Source organism: Corvus cornix, chromosome 5 (genome assembly GCF_000738735.6).
Source record: "Corvus cornix cornix isolate S_Up_H32 chromosome 5, ASM73873v5, whole genome shotgun sequence".
In the NCBI taxonomy this organism is placed as follows: Eukaryota; Metazoa; Chordata; class Aves; order Passeriformes; family Corvidae; genus Corvus; species Corvus cornix.
In genome coordinates this window covers 13,008,865-13,027,565 of record NC_046335.1, presented here as the reverse complement: position 1 = coordinate 13,027,565, position 18,701 = coordinate 13,008,865, and the positions used below count along the sequence as shown (strand labels likewise).

Sequence of the window (18,701 nt, the reverse complement as noted above, 5' to 3'; positions counted from 1 at the left end):
CCCCCCCCAAAAGCAACCAACAAAAAACAAACCCACAGGTTTAAAGTAAATATCTTTGAGCACCAAATAGCTATCTCCTATTTTTCAAGCCCAGACTTAATACATTGCAGTTGTACCTGGGAGGTCTATTTCGTTCAGCACCTACTCGCCTCCAGGATGAGGATTCAATTAAGAAATATAAAAGATAATATGATGCTATAGGGACAAAAGTACTTTTGAAACTCTAGCCAGGCTTTCTGTAAATAGAGGTACACTTCTTTGAAAGCAAACATTTCCTGTTAAAATGCATCAGCTTTCTATTCTGTGATCCTCCACTCCAAATTATAATAGAAAATATATAATGGAGCATAAAAACTAACAGATGAGAAAAATGCACCTTCAATGTGAATTTCACCTCCTAGCTGCAAGGCTATCCTCAAGAACCTCACTGTAGCTGCAGACTGTTACTACGGCATAAATTAAATAATCCTCACCAAAATTCCTTATGATTTTCTAGGAAAAGTGATGTAGTATCCTTTCTTCATCTGGGCAACTAGAACAAAGATGTGAAAAATCATCAGATTTTGCCTACTCACTTTGTGAGACAAAATAAAAGATTTTCCAAAGCATTTATACTGTGCAATATTTCTTGTGCACAGGGCACTGGATGGGTGACTTTGCTTACTTGCTGAGAGATCTAGGTCCTTCAGCAAGGTTTGTTTTGGATTGGGAGATGAACGATATGAGGGATCAGAAGTGTACAACTGTGAACACTTCAGGATGCATTATTGCTTCTTCATTGCAAAGGGATAAGAAGTGAAGTCCAGTCCTTTGGACATCATCGTAGTACTTGCTTTGCACCTAAATTTTCTGTAGCTATTGAAACAAGGCTGTTAAAACTAGTGAATAAATTCACTATATAATCAACAGAAAACCTGAAAACCTCCCCATTAATTCTGCCTGTTTGGGATTTTATCCATAAAATTTATGTTTCATTTACACTGGTTAGGCAAACTGGAACTCCACTCTCAGGAACAGGGCTGGGTTGTAAGCAATAGGGTGAGACAGCATGTTCTACACCCTCAGGTGCCTGAACCAGGAGACCCTGCCTTGCCCTCTGTCGCAGCCAGCAGAGACTTTGCCATTCCCCCTCAGTGTGACCAATGCATACCTCGGGGACATGGAGACAGTATGGGATCCAGTCCTTATCAGCAGTCATCATGTATAACCCTAAAAGGGCCAAACTGGCACAACCAGAGCAGGTTTAATCCAGATATTTTCCAGTTTTTGAGTGCTAAAACTCACAATGTCATTGCTTACTTTAAATTTCATAGGTGCATTTCCATTGTGTTTTGGAAGTATAGGAATTGAACAAGCAAAAATATAATTGTTTGTTCTGGCCTTCACACAGAAGTGGTAGAAGACAGTTACCCTCTACATAACCTGTTATTAAGCATGAGATGGAAAACAATTTGAATGGAAGTTACAGTTACTTTGTTTAACAGCGTAGTGAAATCAGAATTCAGGCCTATAAATTTTATGTTAAGGCTCCATAGAGGTGGATGGAATAGATTTCCTCTTCTTCCTTCCAACATTTAACATTTTGCTCCTTTTCTTACCTCTCTTCTGGTAGCACTCATGCACACCTTTCTTCACATTTGTTATTCCTGCATAGTCTCATATCCAACTCCTGCTCATTTAGTCATTCTTCTCAAAGCTGGGGCTAGTGTCCATACCCACGTGTTCCTCCTTAGCCACGTCTCAAGGTTGCCATGTTTCTCAATGTTCTGGCCAATTTCATATGTCGTGTTCTGGACCAACATAATTTTTTTCAATTTTTTTCCATAATTGTCAGAGATGGAGCGTGTACACCTACCAATAAGTGTGTGCTCATTTGCTCCATGTCCAAAGTGGCTGGTCTTTTTTTCTTGTTAAACACAAGCTCTTCCAACCCCCCTCACTCAGAGCTCTCCATTCCCAGGTTCCCTACACCCTTTCTTTCTCATTTTTTAGTGACTTTCCTCGTGAAGCTTTTTCCTCCTGCTGCATATCCTTTGGTCTCAATCAGAACCAGAGGAGAGAGATGGTCTCTGCAATTAGTTGTGGATCCAGAGATCCAACCAACTCCAGCAAGCAGGACCAAAGACCTGCTCAAGTGACAGGGCTACATATCTTAGGAAATGTGATGTAACTGTACAACCTGATCGACCACAGACACTCTGACAAATATAACAAGCCTCTAATAAGCATAAACAAATATTGTTGGGTTTTTTTCCAGAAGCTTAAGGTTTGACCAGTTTTCAAGGCACAGTTTTAAATTGCAGAGCTGTTGAGGAAACAACTGAGAGGTATATTTATTTTTAAACACTGGCACATATTTTCCCTAATCTTGTTCTCAGAAGTGAATATTCACCTGAAACAGAGCCATACAGCAGAAAAGCTCTGACCTGAATGTTAAATTCTGGCAAAGCAATATCTGCTTCAAGCAGATTTTGCCAAAGAAAATTTCCATCCACCCTCATTAGAGATGTGGATATTTCAGAAAAAAACCTAAATTCCACATTAAAGAAAGAAACTGTAATAGCAATACTGGAAAATTAAGTTATCTAATTAAACATCAAATACAAACAAGATGGTTTCCTTTTTCTGGGCTTGGCCCATCAATATGTAGCATTCCTAACCTATGGTGAGAATGAATATCTATCCACCTGAACTTTTAATATGTTAATTTCTTAACAGGATTTATCAGAAGGTAAGCACTTCACACCTCTTCTGCTGATGGAGTGAAATTTTCTGACTATAAGGAAGAAATATGAAGTGTACAAACTGTAGGTTGTGCAACATCCCTTTGAGAATATCCTTCTGGGTATTGGTCACTGCCAGTAAAGGTTGATTTCAGACAGGAGAAGCATAATTATCCCCATTAAAAATCTATACAATTAACAATACTTGCCACACAGTGGAGTCTAGGTTACCATGGTACTGCCCTATCTCAAGAGTAGGAAATAACTGTGGTATATCAAATTCCATCTCATGGTAATTGTTACTTTTTTACTGACCACCCATGTGGCATTAAAAGTCTCCTGCTCAACTAATTCACCTATTTTAAAGCATATTATGGCTATATTTATTCTCCATTCCACCTCAAATCACTAGTTTTCCAAGTACATAATGCTGGGTTTTGAAATACCCCAGAACATATATTTATGTGATGAGTAGGAAAGAGGCATTGAAGGTGGAAGAGGAAAGTGGAAAAGAAACATACTGGGGGCATGGGGCTCAGGGGAGTGTCTGAGGTGCCTCTGTCCAGTAGAAGAGAGATGGGAAAGGAATGAAGGCAAATGTGAAATATATGTATCATTGATAATTTTCTGACTACACAGGAATATGCTGCTGAAGGAGACAGGAAGAATAAATTCAGCAATATAGGAGATGAAGAAGATGGTGAAATTGTGCCTGACATGATGATTGAGCTCCAAAGAGGGGCTAACTCAGAACTGTATAGAAAATTTCCTTCCATAGACTTATCCCACAAGCAAAAAAACCTACCCCCACTGCAAGGAGAGCTAGGGACTGGTGTATGGTGAAACAGAAGGAGATATGTGAATGGAAGAAGTGAGTGGGGAAAAGAGAGAAGGAAAAAACCCAAACTGTGAAACAGGGACATGAGAAAGATGGGGCAGTAAAAAACACACTTTAAGATCTTAATAGGCAGGAAAACAAAATGCATTTGGTTAAATTTTGCACCTGAAATGACCCTACCTTATTTGTAGGGTCTCCTTAAACATACTGATATTCCAGCAGCAGCAGCAGAAAAAAAAAAAAAAAAAAAAAAAAAAAAAAAAAAAAAAAAAAGCTGTGACATGCTTTCAAAACAAAATACAAGTACATACCAGTTAATTACTTCACCTATTACCCACCCACTCCTCCCCCCCACCAAGATTTATAAAGGTTTTCTAGCTTAGGGAATGGTTTACACTTTTCCTTCCAAATAATATATTTTTAAAATATGTGCATTGCTTTGAGACACCCTGGTTTGAAGGACAATTTTCTAGGATGTCTTGTTTTTAGCATCCTAGGTTCTGGTATGTGTTATATCACACAAAGTTATGTTTGGGAATGTCCTTATCAAAGGAGAAACTGCCAGATTATTGTACAGGAGAAAAGAGAATTTTGAAAGCTACAGTAAAACTTGCCTGATAGTTGAGAGATTCAGGACATATTTCTGAACTTAACATAATTTTCACTCCAGCTTTACAGTTCACCTTTAACACATATCACCTTTTAAAAATATTTCCACAAGCATCATGCATGCTACCATCAGAGTGTCAGCTTTAACTGCGAATTCCCTGGCTTCGTTATCTGTTTAAGTTTAGCTGCTTATCGCTGAGGCAGCGCGATGGTGGCCACGTCGCAGTGTGCAGGTGGGGAGGCTCTAGGTACGCAGAGAGGCTCTGATGGAGCAGCAGATCCCTGCCTGTGCTCAGCTTTTCACACACCATTATTGCCCTTGTGCACAGGGTTAAGGCAGGAGGGACATTGTCTGTAGGGTGGGCTTCTGCAGGATTGGGCCCACAGCCTGTTAAAGACAGGCAGATAAATCTGAGCTGGACTCTGCATTAGTTTAACGTGGCTCTTTGTATTTATAAACAGCAATATGCTGCTGTTACGAAAGCTATTTCATTTAGTGCCATCTTACATTCAGCAATTTAATTATTCTCTTAATTATTGAAACATTCATCATAGTTTTCCAATTGATTCATGAGGGGCTGGCTGCATTTCTTTAACTCATTAATATAGTGACAGAAAATTGACAGTCTTTTTGCTAACCTCCTATCTCTGAATGGTAATACTGGGAATATAAAACCTTCAGTCTTTTTTTTTTTTTTAATTTTTAAAATTTGTATTATTATCACCAGCAATAACTATACTCGTAAAGACTCATTTAGTAGCAAAGGAACAGAACGATATATGAGGAAACCCTAATTGTCAATGGTTTTCATAGTGAATTTTGCAAACTAATATCTTCCTGAGACCACATTTTTATTATGAAATGGGTGATAAAGCAGAGATAATTCTAAATCCAAACACATGTTATATGAAATAGATAAACCCAAGATAAAAATTAATAGTGACCTTGCATGCTGGGATATTAGAAATATAATCAAGCATATATATCAGTCATGGCTGGAAAAGGACAGGGAGATGCCCACAGGTGAAAGGTTAATTTACAGGGTTTTTAAATGCATTCAAAATAAAATCTGTGACATCTCTCTTCCCTTCCTTGTCCTGATTCCGAGTGTTATTGTTATTGACTGTCTGCAAAACTACTACCTTAAAACATGTTCCTAACTTGCATTAAAAGAAAGATTTCATCTTTCCTTTATTTTCTTCTATCTCCTTTATTTACAGGCTGTTTAAGTAAAGGCACAACATTCTATGTCTCTATAATTTTTTTGCAATTGTTATTTATTTCACTTTTATAGTTTCTAAAATATCTGGTGCTACCCTCAAAGACCTTTCTCAAATTCATGAGTTTTCTCTCAGGAGAGGTTGTCCAGAGTTTGAAGCATACAAGGTCTCATCTTAATGCTTATATGAGTACTTCTGCCCTTGGATATTATTCTCATCTTCACAATACTATGCAAATCAACAGCTACTTCCCTGTGCTTCCAGCTAGGACTTCTGAATATAGTGTGAGTAACTGGAAAATAGCTAAAAAAGAGCGTCAGAAATATAAAAGTTCAGCCCTGAGCATGTCTATATGTGCGTGTATATATATGGATGTGTTTGTAGATGTGTGTACTAGTCATATACTGTAGTTTGAAAAGTGGATCTGTGTAAATCAATGCATTTATTTAGCTCTCTCACCAACTCTCTCCCTGAGTTAACACCCCAGCACACACAATGCTAGCGAAGGTGATTATCTCTGCTAGCATAATTCCTCCGTAACATCTGCTTTCGCCCATAACACTCCACTAATTTTTCCCTCATTTCATTACACATAATTTTCTTTCAACACAATCTACATGTATTAAGTGGTAATGACTTTCCAGTTAAGAGCAAATCGACGCCAAGGGACCCCCCCCTCGATTGCCTGCCGTGCCTGACTCCGGCTATTAAAGATAAATTTGGTGCCTCAGAAAGCTGCAGTAAGCTAATCAATCAATTAAGCGGTTAGGACATACATTATCAAAATTCCACAGTGCGGGGATGCGTGAGAGCATGCTGACATACTTGGTATGATTTTAGGAATAAAAAAAATTTTTGAGGTTGAAAGTCAGTATTCAGTGTCTTCTGAAATGAAAACTCAAGCTATTGCACACTACCGATGGCAACTTTGGTGTCTGTGCTGGTACAATTTCCACTGCAGCTTTTATACCTCGTGCAGTTTACTAGTGATACCAGAATGGAGCTGATGACACAGTAAAATCTATTTTTAAACGATATGAGGATTCTGGTGCAGAATAAGGCAATGCTATTCACAGTTAAGCTGGATGTTCTGTCCCTAACTTGTCATTGTGTCTCTAGGAACTGCCACAGCTTTAAAACACTGATTAATATTCTGTATTATGTGTTGCAAAAAGGTGGTTTAAGGACAGAATGGCAGCCATCACATCCTGTTGTGTCAAGTTTTATCTTCAACATTGCTTTAATATTCATTCGGAGTTTAATTTTGGAGAGTATTTAAAGCTAGTAAAACAGATTCTAAAATAAACTGAAAATTTCTTTCAACTTTTTTGTTTTCTAAAAAAACAGCTCCTAGTGACGTGATGTCCTTTGCAGGACTGACTTACAAAACAGCTTCAACCCAACCAGAAAAAGTTACATTCACCGATAATTGAGTTACATTTGAGTACAAGGAAATAATATACACAATATCACTTACCAGCCCTTCATTACTTTGTCTATCTGTGTTATTTTTGGCATTGTGTCGTTCTTTATATGGACAAATGATTTAACCAGTTAAAGGTTTTTTAAATATAAAAATATTTTCTCTTGCATCGTGGTGAACAGCCTGCATGCCAATATTTAGCCACATGCTAAGGAAATTGAAACAAAACCCCAAAGACCATAAGAATTATACAAGCAATTTTTATAGCTCTGTCAGGACTAATACAAAAGGAGAGTTAAATGGAACTTTATAGCAGGATTCTGAACAAGACAAAACATGGAAAAAAAGACCTATTTTCTGAGCAATCAGTAAATTTATAAAATATGTAATATAAAAGGATCATTACAACACTTAGCCAGTTACTTTTCCTGTCATTTTTAAGCATATTGCCTAAAGCTTTGTTATCATAGTATTGTAGTTATCAGATGAAACTACATGGCAAAACTCCCTGCTTACTTTTCCAGAGTGTTTTCCTCACTTTCTGCAAATTACATTGGAGCATATTCAGTGCATACACTTCTACTAGTGGAAAGAACCATAACATCTTTTTACTGTCTAAATAAATATTCCTTAGCAAAAAAGAAGCATGTTGTCAAAGATAAAAAGGGTGGGTTTGTTTTGTTTTAAAGTATAATACAAATAAAGTAGGTAACTCAATGGCTTCTCTCTGATGTGTTTGCATAAGGAAAAAAGCCCTGAAAAAACTCTAAAAAGAACGGTACAAATGCATATGATACAGGCAAAACACTTAATCCAAGCCCTGCATGTAAAACACAATTACAGAGCGTTAATAATAGCAGATATAATGAAATAAAAAAATCTACCCACAGAGAATATACAAGTGCGTCCTTCAAAAAAACCCCAAACCAGCATGTTTCAATAATATGATGCTGTCCTTTCCTTTGTGGCATTCTTCATTGACTAGGCTGATAATGAAAAGATGTCAGGGAGATTCACAGTTTAGAGTTGTATTTTCTTCCTTTCTTTTGTGCCATTTCTTCCCATTTATGGCTGTTTTCCTGCCTTTGCTCTGTATGGAGGGTATGAAATATTTCAGAGTTATGTTTTCTTGTGAGATGTAAGGCTGAATTTGACTTTATTATCATTACTAAGAGCATGCAAGTTAAGTTTACTCAGTTGAAAAAGACACAATGATGTTGTTCTTCTTGATATAGAAACAGCTATATTGGCTTTTATAGGTTTTTTAGTGTAGGCTTCTTCTTCTTCTGTCCTAGATTTGATAGCTACTCTATCAGCTGGAATTATTTTTTTTCTTACTCGTTCTCTTTTTGAAAAAAAAAAATCATTCTGATTTATCTGAAAGCACATCAAAACATCTTTATCTGTTCTAGTGAGTGAGAAATTCCTTCAGATTAAGGGGGAGAGATGGGGGAGAAGGAGGGAAGAGAGGCAAACAATGAAAAAAGCTGAGACCAAACCAGTTTGCCTTCTCCTTTTGTGCAGTGCGTGTAATGACTGAACTTTTGACTTTAAAGTTTTTCTCTGGTGCAGTACTGTAGAAAAAAACCCAAATAAACAAACAAACAAAAAATATCCCCTCAGTGCAAAGACCGGTCTAAGGCAATACCTGGTGAGTGGAATTTTTTTTTCTTTGGTTGTTGTTGTTTACTTGAAGCAGATAAAACACCCACCTTAAACCCGCCCTCTATTCAGTTCAGTAGCACCTCCATACTCCAATAAACCGTTTTCATTCCATCTGGCGTGCGTTTGCTCTGAAGACATTTTCCTGTCAATCTCTCCTGCCACATTAAAAATCTGTCATTACTATTGCATTGCCGCCTGGCTCCTGAGATTTGTCTGACTGCTTTATTGCTCCGCTCATTTTTTTTTTCTGCTACAGCCGAGAAGCAGAAATAAAGGTTTGTTGTTGAAACATGGCCGCAAGGAAAGTAGGAGGCACACATCTGTCAAGGTATTACCTTTCTTCAACCAGGGATTAAGGTGTTTTACTGCTCTCGCTACTGAGCAGTCACACTGAATAAATTTTCTCAGTAGAACATAAAAATGAACTCATACATTTTGAACTGGGTTTCATTCTTTCAAGCCAACCCATATAATTATGCAATGGAATCAGTGTTCAGGGGAAAAAGAAAAGTCAGAAACGTTTGTGTGCACCCCCCCCCTTCTCTCTCCTGCACCACCCTTCACATTTACATTATTTAAATGCTTATTAAGAGGGCAAGACTGAGGCAATCAGTACTGGGGAGAGAAATGTTTTTTTACTCTTCCTTGTTGTTGTTACTGGATCCCTTGCAAGGTCAGAAGTAGTACAGGGCTTTACTCCCCATGTTTTGTGTCTGTGATCACAAAATATGCCTGACCATGAATATTCACTGTTAATTCACATCAAAGCAAGCCAGTAGAATTGTGATTTCTGAAATACTGTTTTCTGAAAAAAACTGGCAATATTAGCTTCTGTGTAGCCTTCCCATTTCTGCTGCAAACATTAACTTTACAGTTCCAATGGTACAAATGAAAATAATTTAAAATTTAAGTATAACCAGTGGAAGTGGTTGTTACACTAAGACAGAGCATGCCAGACCATCCTCCTCAGTCCTCTGCTGGACACTCCTGCATCATGATCTTAGTCCAGTTTTAACAGATCAGACTTCTAAAGCAGAACGGGTTATCTCACAAAAATAAACATTAAACAGGTGTAGGCAAATGAAGGATCATGTCAAACATATCTGTGAAGGGGGACAGTATAAGGAGCTTTATGGTTTGTGTTTTGTAGGGTTTTGGGGTTTTTTTATGAAAAAGAATAGTACAGCTTTTAAATTTGACGAGACCCCAGGAGAGAAGGACTAGCCTCAGTGCAGGAACCATAAACTTGTCCAAACTTTAAGGAAAGAATAGTAAAGAAAATCCTACAAAGAGTCAGAAATCACAGGTCCATTTGTGGCATGCAAATACCTCCAGGTAGCTCTGCAGCCTGCCCCCACTGTCAGTTTGACTCGCTCTCTGTTTTGCCCTAGGGTCCCTGCCTCCTAACTTCCACAGTGCATCCTCTCAGGCTCCCCTTTGGAGTGAGACAAACACCTCCCACCAGAGAAACTAACTTGTGTCATTGCTGACTGACATATTTATTTAGCAGTAAGGTAGCTCAGTTCAACAGAGAAATATATCGGATCTACAGTTCTACAGAAAAACTGCTGCTTGAACAAAAGCAAATGAGCTATCCCACAGGTCAGCAGATAATCTGTCACTCACTTACTCTTCACAGTGTCCCAGGAAGGTCATAAGTCACCAGGATATTGGTTCAGTACTGTATTCCCTCAGCCTCCACTTTCTGCTGGCTATTGGCTTTTTTCCATCCATTTCAACCCAGTGAAGACACAAGGAAAAGTGAGCATTGTGAAATCTTACACTCCTCTCCCCAGTCCCACCTCCTTCCCAGAGCTAAGTTGCATGACTGAATTTACAGCTTTCTTATGCCAGAACAGCACCTGGGAACATGTCAGGCTGGATTGTGAGGCAAAGCTCCATCCCAAAATATTTCCAGGTTTTAATTCTTCAGGGGAAGGAACCATCTTCTTGTTCTGTGTTAGTATCTAACACCTTGCACAATGGGGGATTTAGGGTTACATAGTGCTTCAGTGCAAATTATAAATAATAATGTGCGTGTGGAAATACAGTTCCTTCAGCTATTTTTTTTATGGCATCCTTCAATGTGCCTCTTTGGCTTAGACCATATTTGCAAGTAGCTGGTGCATAGGAATAAACAGATATAGTGCATAATTGGTACTAAGGACCTCGTGTCCACAATGTATCTTTTTGGGGGTTACGTCAAATTAATTCTAGTCTGGTCCCATGGACTTGATGTGCATTAACAAGTGGAATGCATTAGGTGTGATTGCAGAGCACAATTTCTATATTAATTTCATCTGAAAGAAACCCAGTTTGTGCTCCCTGAGCCCACTCTGCAGTGCAAGCCACAGCACTCCCAACACACTAGTGTGAAATTCAGCTGATGCCTTCCCTGACACCCCTCGTGTTTGCTGGATCCTGTGTGTGACTGATGCTCCTTCATGGGTGCTGTTTGCAGAGAAGCAGAGCAGTAATCTGCTACACCAGGTAAATTCTGCAACGCATAGTTAGGATGCAAATCACTTGCAGATAATCAACAAAAAATAGGGAGAGAGAAAGAGAAATATATACCTCTTCTTATTCTTCCCCCCCTTCTTTTTACACAAACAGCTTTCTCAGTGACTTTGTCCGATACAACCCTCAGGCAAGTTGAAGCCTGTAGCAGTGTTACACTTGACTTTAAATTCAGATAATTTGCACAAAGTGGGGGGTTTTGGGTGGTCTTTCAAAATCAAAATTTGAATTTTCTTCCAGTCGTGTTTGCAGGTGATGGCCCTTTACCTACTAACTTCTGTCCCAGCATAGATAGTTCAGAGTAAAAAATGCTGTCAGTACCTGTAGTTTCATTTGCAAATCCTGTCTGAAGTGGGTAACTGCTTCATACATTTGGGTGTGTTTAAATTACATATCAGGATCCAGATCAAAGATGGCAAATGGCCTCTTGCCAAGATACTTTAAATATCAGATCATATTTGTAAGAGAAAACCATAAGGAGCCAAATTTCCAGAAAATGTGACACTACTGGCAGTCCTTTTGGGAACCTCAGAGATCATTTTTCTCTAAAACAGAAAGTCATTGCCCCTATTTTTATTTGAGCAAGTATTTAAATAAGAACAGTTGAAACTAAAGGGAACTCCATATCTCATTCCTCATTAAACTGACCACTTGATTTTAATTACCCAGGAAAAACATGACAATATTTTCCCATGGATGAGGAACCTTCCCATCCAATCAAAGCAGCTGGAAGCTTGAATTTAAATATGCATAGCTGGTCAAAACAGAGGGATATGGTTGACAAGTATTTGAGATAAGAATCTGGGCTCTACAGTTTGATCTGGTTCTCGGGTTATCTGTCTAACCATGGCTGCATCTCATCCAGTCAGGCAATGGTTATCAAAGCCTTACATGCAGTCCCAGTGGAACAAGTCAACTGCATGTATTATCTTCATTCCAAGAACCAACTCCAGATACACAGAGCTTTAATAAGTAAATGATTTCTTCTGCCCACAACTCAATAATTAATACCTCCTCTCAAAAAATTAATTCAAGCTGCCTTCACATGACAATTTTAGACTCCATGCTCTCATCCCAATTAACATAAAGCCAATTCTTGCTCTATGCATTTAGGTCATCCCATCTTCACCTGCTTTTATTCTCCTCTTATCAGTAAAATTAAGTTAGATCCACCTCAGTTCTATATAACTAATGAAAGGCCCTTTTCCTGAGTAAAACTAAATGTATTCATCTTCTTCTTTCCCAATAGGAATGAGGAATTCACTTATCCCAGTCTCATAACTGTCCCTATCACATCTCTCCACAGAGCAATGTCAGCTAGTGCCAGCTACCCAAGGACAGATATTGCTTTTAGCGTGGGAAGAAAAGAGAGTCTTCAACCAGTACATTTTGAGGGAAAGAAAGGGCACAGAGCTACCCAGAGTCAGGCCTTGAATTCTTTTTTTTTTTCACTGATGAAAGTAGCAGCTTAGCCTGTTCTCTTCTCATATCACCTGCCACTGGAAAAGAACATATTAGCTTCTGCACAGGATGTCCAACACCTGAACCAGAGCTAAAGTGAGGAAGTATCATCTCCTTTGCTGCCATCCACTGAGCCTTTTTACACAGATACTGCTTTATCATGCCTAGGCACATACAGATTTGCCAAGGGGGTTCCTATTCTCAATAACCAGCCAACACAGGACCTCTCCCATGCTTTGTCAAAGGTCTGTTGAGGTAGCAGCTGTACCTATCATTTGCAGGATGGACAGAAAGACATTACAGAATGGAAAGACATCCACTGATATTGAGTGAGCTTTGAGAGAGACATTTTCTACCTCACACCTCCTGAACTAGAGAAGTTCATGTCCACTGTGAAGCACCTGTGTGTGGAAGCCGGGGAGGCAGCTCCTCCTCTGCCCATTCTCTCCCAGTCTCTGCGACACTGTAGTCACTGACCATACAAGCACCACACAAGGAGCAGTGGAACAGGCTCAGGGGTGTGCGCTTGCGAAACCCACATGGAATCACTCCCAACAAGACTACTGCTCACATGCCTACAGTTACATGCTGAAGCATCTTCTGTGTCATGGTCTCTCATCTCTCTGCTGCTAGGAAGGAATTACCATGAATGATTGATGCAGAGAGGTGTGAGCAGCTCTCTCCCAGGTCTGTTTGCTTCTACAGAGCATGCAGTTGTGTTTTGCCTCATCTTTTCTGTCTCCCTCTGCAGTGGTGGTCTGAGAAGATCTTACCCCCAGGGCGAATTTGCACTGCTGATGCACAGATCCCAGTGCTGTGCCTCAGAAAGCTACTGCATGCTGCATTACAAGCATGGTGGCAGACCTCTATCATCACCTTCCAAGGGCCACAGTTTATGATTTTTTACCCCAATATCAATTAACAGTGATATTGGCATTCTTCATTGATCAAAAACTACATTTTGGCTATTAATTTACTAAAGAACTCCAATCAAAATTTGATATTTTTCATCATATATTCCCTCCCGCAGCCCTGTTTAGTTTGTACTCCCCACATGGTAAGTGCTGTCTCCCTGATAAGCCCCATTGGCTCACAAATTAAACTGAAAAAGTTCCATTCTCCTGTCACTGTACATAACCAGGAGATTTTGAGAAGAATAAGAAAGGACAGAGAGGTATTCTCTCTTTAAGTCTGTTCATAACACTGCCAACATGTGTCCGAACAACCTCTGCAGCAGACTGTGCTGCAGGTAGCCTTCAGGAAGTGTTTCTTTTTTGCAAGCCAGTGAGTACTTTAGAACCCAGGGCTGTTTGAGCACCTCTCAGGACGTCTTCTATGTCTTCTGTGGCTGGACCCGGTGCTGCACTATGCTCAAATATTTATGGATTACTGCTGCACAAGACTGCAAGGATAGATTGGTTTCCTCTTCAGAAAAGAAGTGGGAAGAGCAGAAGCCCCACCATCCATTCTGATCTCTGTGCCTGCACTTGGCGACAGGAATAAGTTTTATTACAAAATATAAGAGCTCTTACCCCAGAACATAGAGGTGAAGTGTCTGCTCTTGTGTCTCAGCTGAAGCTGAAACTGGCCTGGAAACCCTGAGGTCAGTTTACCCAGGGAAAGGAACTTGCCACTGTGACATTCCCCTCTGGAGGGTGACTGCAGCACCTCAAGGGGCACCGGGGCTCAGTGGCTGTTTATCTGTGCTCTGTGATGCTGTGTCCTGCAGGGCATGTGTGAGTCCATGAAATAATGCTGAATCGGAGGGGAAATTAAAAACCACAGCTACATTGATCTGCTGAAATTTTAGAGGGAGTTGAGGGCACACGGGGAGACTATCCATCTTACCTCATGCAGGGCCAGCTTGATTGGCCTACTGAGGATTGCAGATGGCAAGGCTGCTCACCTGTGGCCAGGAGGGCTCCCAGTGCAGCAGCAAATACAACAAAGCAGGAGGATGGGGAGTGAGTGGTCACAGCTGCCACCCTCTGTCCTTGCAGAGCAGCAGAGAAATCATTTAAAGATACAGATCTGTTTTCCAACCCTTGCTCTTTTATCCACAGGAGCCAAAGCCCATATTTCTACATAAGGATTTTTCTCCTACTAAGAGCCATTAGGTTTTCAGAACTCTTTGGTGTATGTGGTCATTATTTAACATTAATTCACAACTAAATCTTTTGGTTTAATCCACCTTCCATTAGTTTACTTTCTTAATTCAAAAACTCCAGGAGACATTCCACATCAACTTCTACCTCTGTATGGAATCACATTTCATTTTCTAATTTAAACAAGAATAAATAAAAGCTAACTTGGGATCGATGACTTTCCCTCAGATAACAAGCTCTCTTTCTACAGTTTGGACTTCAGTTTGGACTGAGGGATCATTTCTCAATATGTAACTTAAAGATTATGGGTTTCAAACTACTTCAGAAGCTGTCTTTATGCCAGAGCAGTGATAAATAGGGAGCTCTCTAAGTTAACAGTGATGTCATAGTTTTCTTTGGTAGCTGGCATATTCTGTACATCATTATATAATCAGAGATTTTTACATTCTTTTTATAAATCACAGCCTATTTTTCATTCTTTGCTTCCTCCCACTTCATTTGCTATTGGCGGCTGCTGCTTAAGTTCCCTTACCTCTTGGAAAGGAAGTAGGTTAAGAACAAAAATGAGAAATCTATGAGATTAAGGCAAACATGTGGGTCCCACTGAGAAACGGTGCATCTTACAATAGTACCAGCAAAACAGCTTACTTTTAAGGCTAAATTGCTAAATATATCCAGAGACTTCTGTGAGACAAAAGCAGCTGTCTTCTGCTTGTTTTCAGTTGTTAGACTCCTGATGTCCCAAAAAACACAGCCACATAGAGGGTCAAAATTGATGCAATCAGGATAATAAAATCACTCTGACAAGGCTGCAGTTTGTACTTAGTTTATAATTAGGAGTCTTCTCTCTCAGGTTAAGATAGTGTAAAGTTCCAATGAATTGTTAAGCTATTCACAGCACTCTGCTGCTACTAAACTAGGAAAATATGAAGTCCTAAAAATACCCTCATGTAAACACATCAGAAATTGGAGGATGGGAAATCCAGACAAAAACCAAATTCATCTAGAGTTGTGTCTTCTACACGGGAAAATGGTAAGACTTTGTAATATGTAATTTGAGGGTAGCTGACAAGGAATTATTGTCCTTAAAAATAAAGTGAACCAAGTGAGCCTCAATTAGGATGGATTTTAAATATTTTAAGTTGATTTTTAAAAATCACAGATTATGGTTTTTGTACTTTAAAACTGACAAGAACCTATTCCAGATCAACTTTTTTTTTTATTATTCTAAAGATAAATAAGAAGATTCCTTGTGACTTCTAATCTGGAGGACAAATTAATACAGATTTCTGATTTTGGACTGTATCTCTAATTCTAAAAACTTCTCTGCACAGATACAAACACCTGTCTTCATGGACCTGTTTGAACACCTTCAGCCAAACTTCCCTTTTCTTGTCTAGAGGGCATCTCATTTTTGCCAAGGTTCTTTAATGCATTGTTCAGCCTCAAATGATTACCTTACCTCCAATCAAAGTTGACTTAGAAGAGTGTGAATTTCAAACACCTCTCTACCCTACAGTGAGAAATTAGAAGTGTTTCCATAATTACTTACTATCAGGGTCCAAAAGCTGAAGTAGCATCAAAACAGGAGAAACTTACTAAAAACTCGTCTGAATTATTGTCTGTACTAACATTACATTGAGCAGACTTTGGGAATCTTCTAGTCTGAAAAAGCTCAATATCAGAACTAAATCCTGTGTAGTTCTGTACTTTGACTGTGCTCATGAAAGAGAGGATTACAGAATTATGTTAGTTTAGAATTTTTACTTTCCTCTGGGTCAGAAGAATATCCTATAGGTTGCAGATTTTTGCTTTTCATGTGCATAGAAATGTAGCATGGTCATTTATTAATTTATATTTATCATAAGTTACATGAATTAGATGCAGATCTAAGGCATCCAATTACAATTTCAAATTTATCCAATACCTCACTCACTCACCTAGTAAAGGATGTGAACTGCATTCTGATTTTGTGTCCAAATTGACTGCCATCAATATCCAAAAATCCAGAATCAGCTCCCAAAATAATGTGAAGTTGGTGTAGAAATCACAATATTTTAAAGCCCATCTTAAATATTTGCTTTAAAATAAAATCGACTGAACTTTTAAACGTTCATTTTTTTCAAACTGTACTTGGCAAACAGAAGAGCTATAAATGCACATATTGCTAAAATAAAATAAAGAAGGTTTTTTTCTTTAAATCCTACAGGTGTTAATAACAACACCAAAGATGGCATGATTCCTGATGCAACTTGGAAAATTGACTACACTGCCTGTTTAGCTGTCCACAATGAAAGGCTCGCAGCATTGACTTCTACTCTGTGTCAATATTTACTGCTCCTTAGAGCAGAGTGGCTCAGAATCAGGGACTTGATTTTTTAATTAACAGCCAAGCTCAGAATTTTGGGTGGTTTAAGTACTGTACTGTTTTCTGTACAGAGCTGGCTGAGGTGTGCTGAACATGCAAATTTCTCCCAGTGTCCTTAGCCCACTGCTTGCTTTGAGATGACACACCCAGGCTCTTCCACTGGTGTACGGTGTGCTCACAGCTGGGCAGTGATTACCTCTCCTCTGAAAATGGCTTTAATCACTTAGTGAGGGGGAGCTTTGCAGGGCCTCTAAAATACATTTACACAGCCATATTCATCTCTCAGTAGCCTGAAAAAGATTTTTCCAAAGTTAAACATAAACATTCAGCTTGCAGGTGGAACCCATGGGACATGCTCAGTTGCCTGGAAAATCACTTTTAAAATTAGCATCTCTGCTCTGTAATATATTATGTGTGGTTTCTTTCTTGCCTTAGAAGGAATGAAAGCACTGACTACAGGACCCAAATGTTATTGTGCTGCACAAAATTGCTTTCCAAAAGGGGCTGGACTGGTAAAAATATTGGTTTCACCTTTGTAACACCTCTTTTTCTCAAGAGAATTTTCCCAAAGTACCAGATTTTCCTGCTGAGTCAGCCCAAGTGCCTGTGTCAATGGCCTCTGGAGAGAAACACCTCAACTCATCCACAGAATGAAGGCTCCAGCTGCAAAAGTCAGAATTTCCATACACAGTTTTCATACATACTAACCAGTCTTCATGTCAATTCCAGAGTCCCGTGACACCTCATAGCTTTATATTGTATCTGTCTCACTGTAGTTATAAACCAATGAGAAATAGCCAACAGCTTATACATTTTGGGTAAGGCAAATAAATTAAATACAAATATACTAAACCAAGATATACTGATAGTGTTTCAAAATTAAGAGGAAACATCACAAATTAATAGATCTGAACCATGCCCTCTCACAGATTGATATTAAGGCTGTGAACAAGTCAATGAAATGCTCTTTGATTGAGAAAGTCCTCATCTGTGATAGAGGTTCTATAAAAATGTTAGAGCATGATAATTTTGAGACAATACAGAAATACTAGTGTTTATTACCAATATTATTTGCATACCTTATTGGTTTTAGGTTTAACTAAGCCTTGGTACACAATGCCCTGAGAAATGCATAGTCCTTCACTGACACAAAGAGTTTGCAGTCTAACCAGACTGGAAAGAGATAAGAAAGGCATATTCATCCTGTGGCCATTATTCCACATAGAGTGAACTGAGAAAAGTTATGGAATAGCACCAGGACTGTGCAAAAAATCTGTGGATTGAGCATCATCACATGAAGTCCCAGTTCAGAGTTTCAGCTTCTACTTCATTAAAATAAAGCTTCCCCACAATTTGGGTTTTTAGCCCTCTCCACTATGCTGGCAACACATAACATTTCACTGGCAAATGCCATGGGTTCAACAGCTCAGTGACTGCAGTGGCCTTGGAGAGGACATGATATTTACCATGTGGACAAGGCCATTCCTCTGGTAAGGAGAGAGACTCCACTGCCCTGAGGACTGTTCCTGTTCTCATCTCATACCATCTATGTGCTCCCCCACCCAACTCTCTTCCCTCAGGAACTCTACAGGAATCTGTGCTCTCCCTCCTGAGGTGATTAACCCCAGCTCCTAGATGACCAGATATCAGTCTGAAGTCCATGTGTCTTCATCCTACAAATGTGGTTACTAGAGCCCACTCACACAGGCCTAGAGGAAGGACTGAGAAATAGGACCACAGACATCTTTGGGCTGATCTGTACTTCACACAG

The 18,701-nt window shown here is 39.2% G+C and overlaps 2 long non-coding RNA genes across 6 annotated transcripts in view; both read right to left on the bottom strand.

The window, feature by feature from the left end:
• The window catches only part of LOC109144541, a 57,122-nt gene that overhangs the window by 19,562 nt on the left and 18,859 nt on the right, over nt 1-18,701 (bottom strand). For 2 of the 5 annotated variants that reach the window (XR_002045379.3, XR_002045373.3), the window contains exon 3: nt 474-3,768. This is a non-coding gene — a long non-coding RNA (uncharacterized LOC109144541). Of the gene's footprint in view, nt 1-22; nt 3,769-18,701 lie in introns of those variants that run through there. The other 3 variants (XR_005602075.1, XR_005602074.1, XR_005602073.1) reach the window with 3 other exon arrangements.
• Nucleotides 3,936-10,233, bottom strand: LOC120410118. The gene is made up of 3 exons (XR_005602076.1): nt 10,110-10,233; nt 8,527-8,634; nt 3,936-7,904 (listed from the first exon to the last, which is right to left on the bottom strand). It is a non-coding gene; the product is annotated as an uncharacterized LOC120410118 (long non-coding RNA).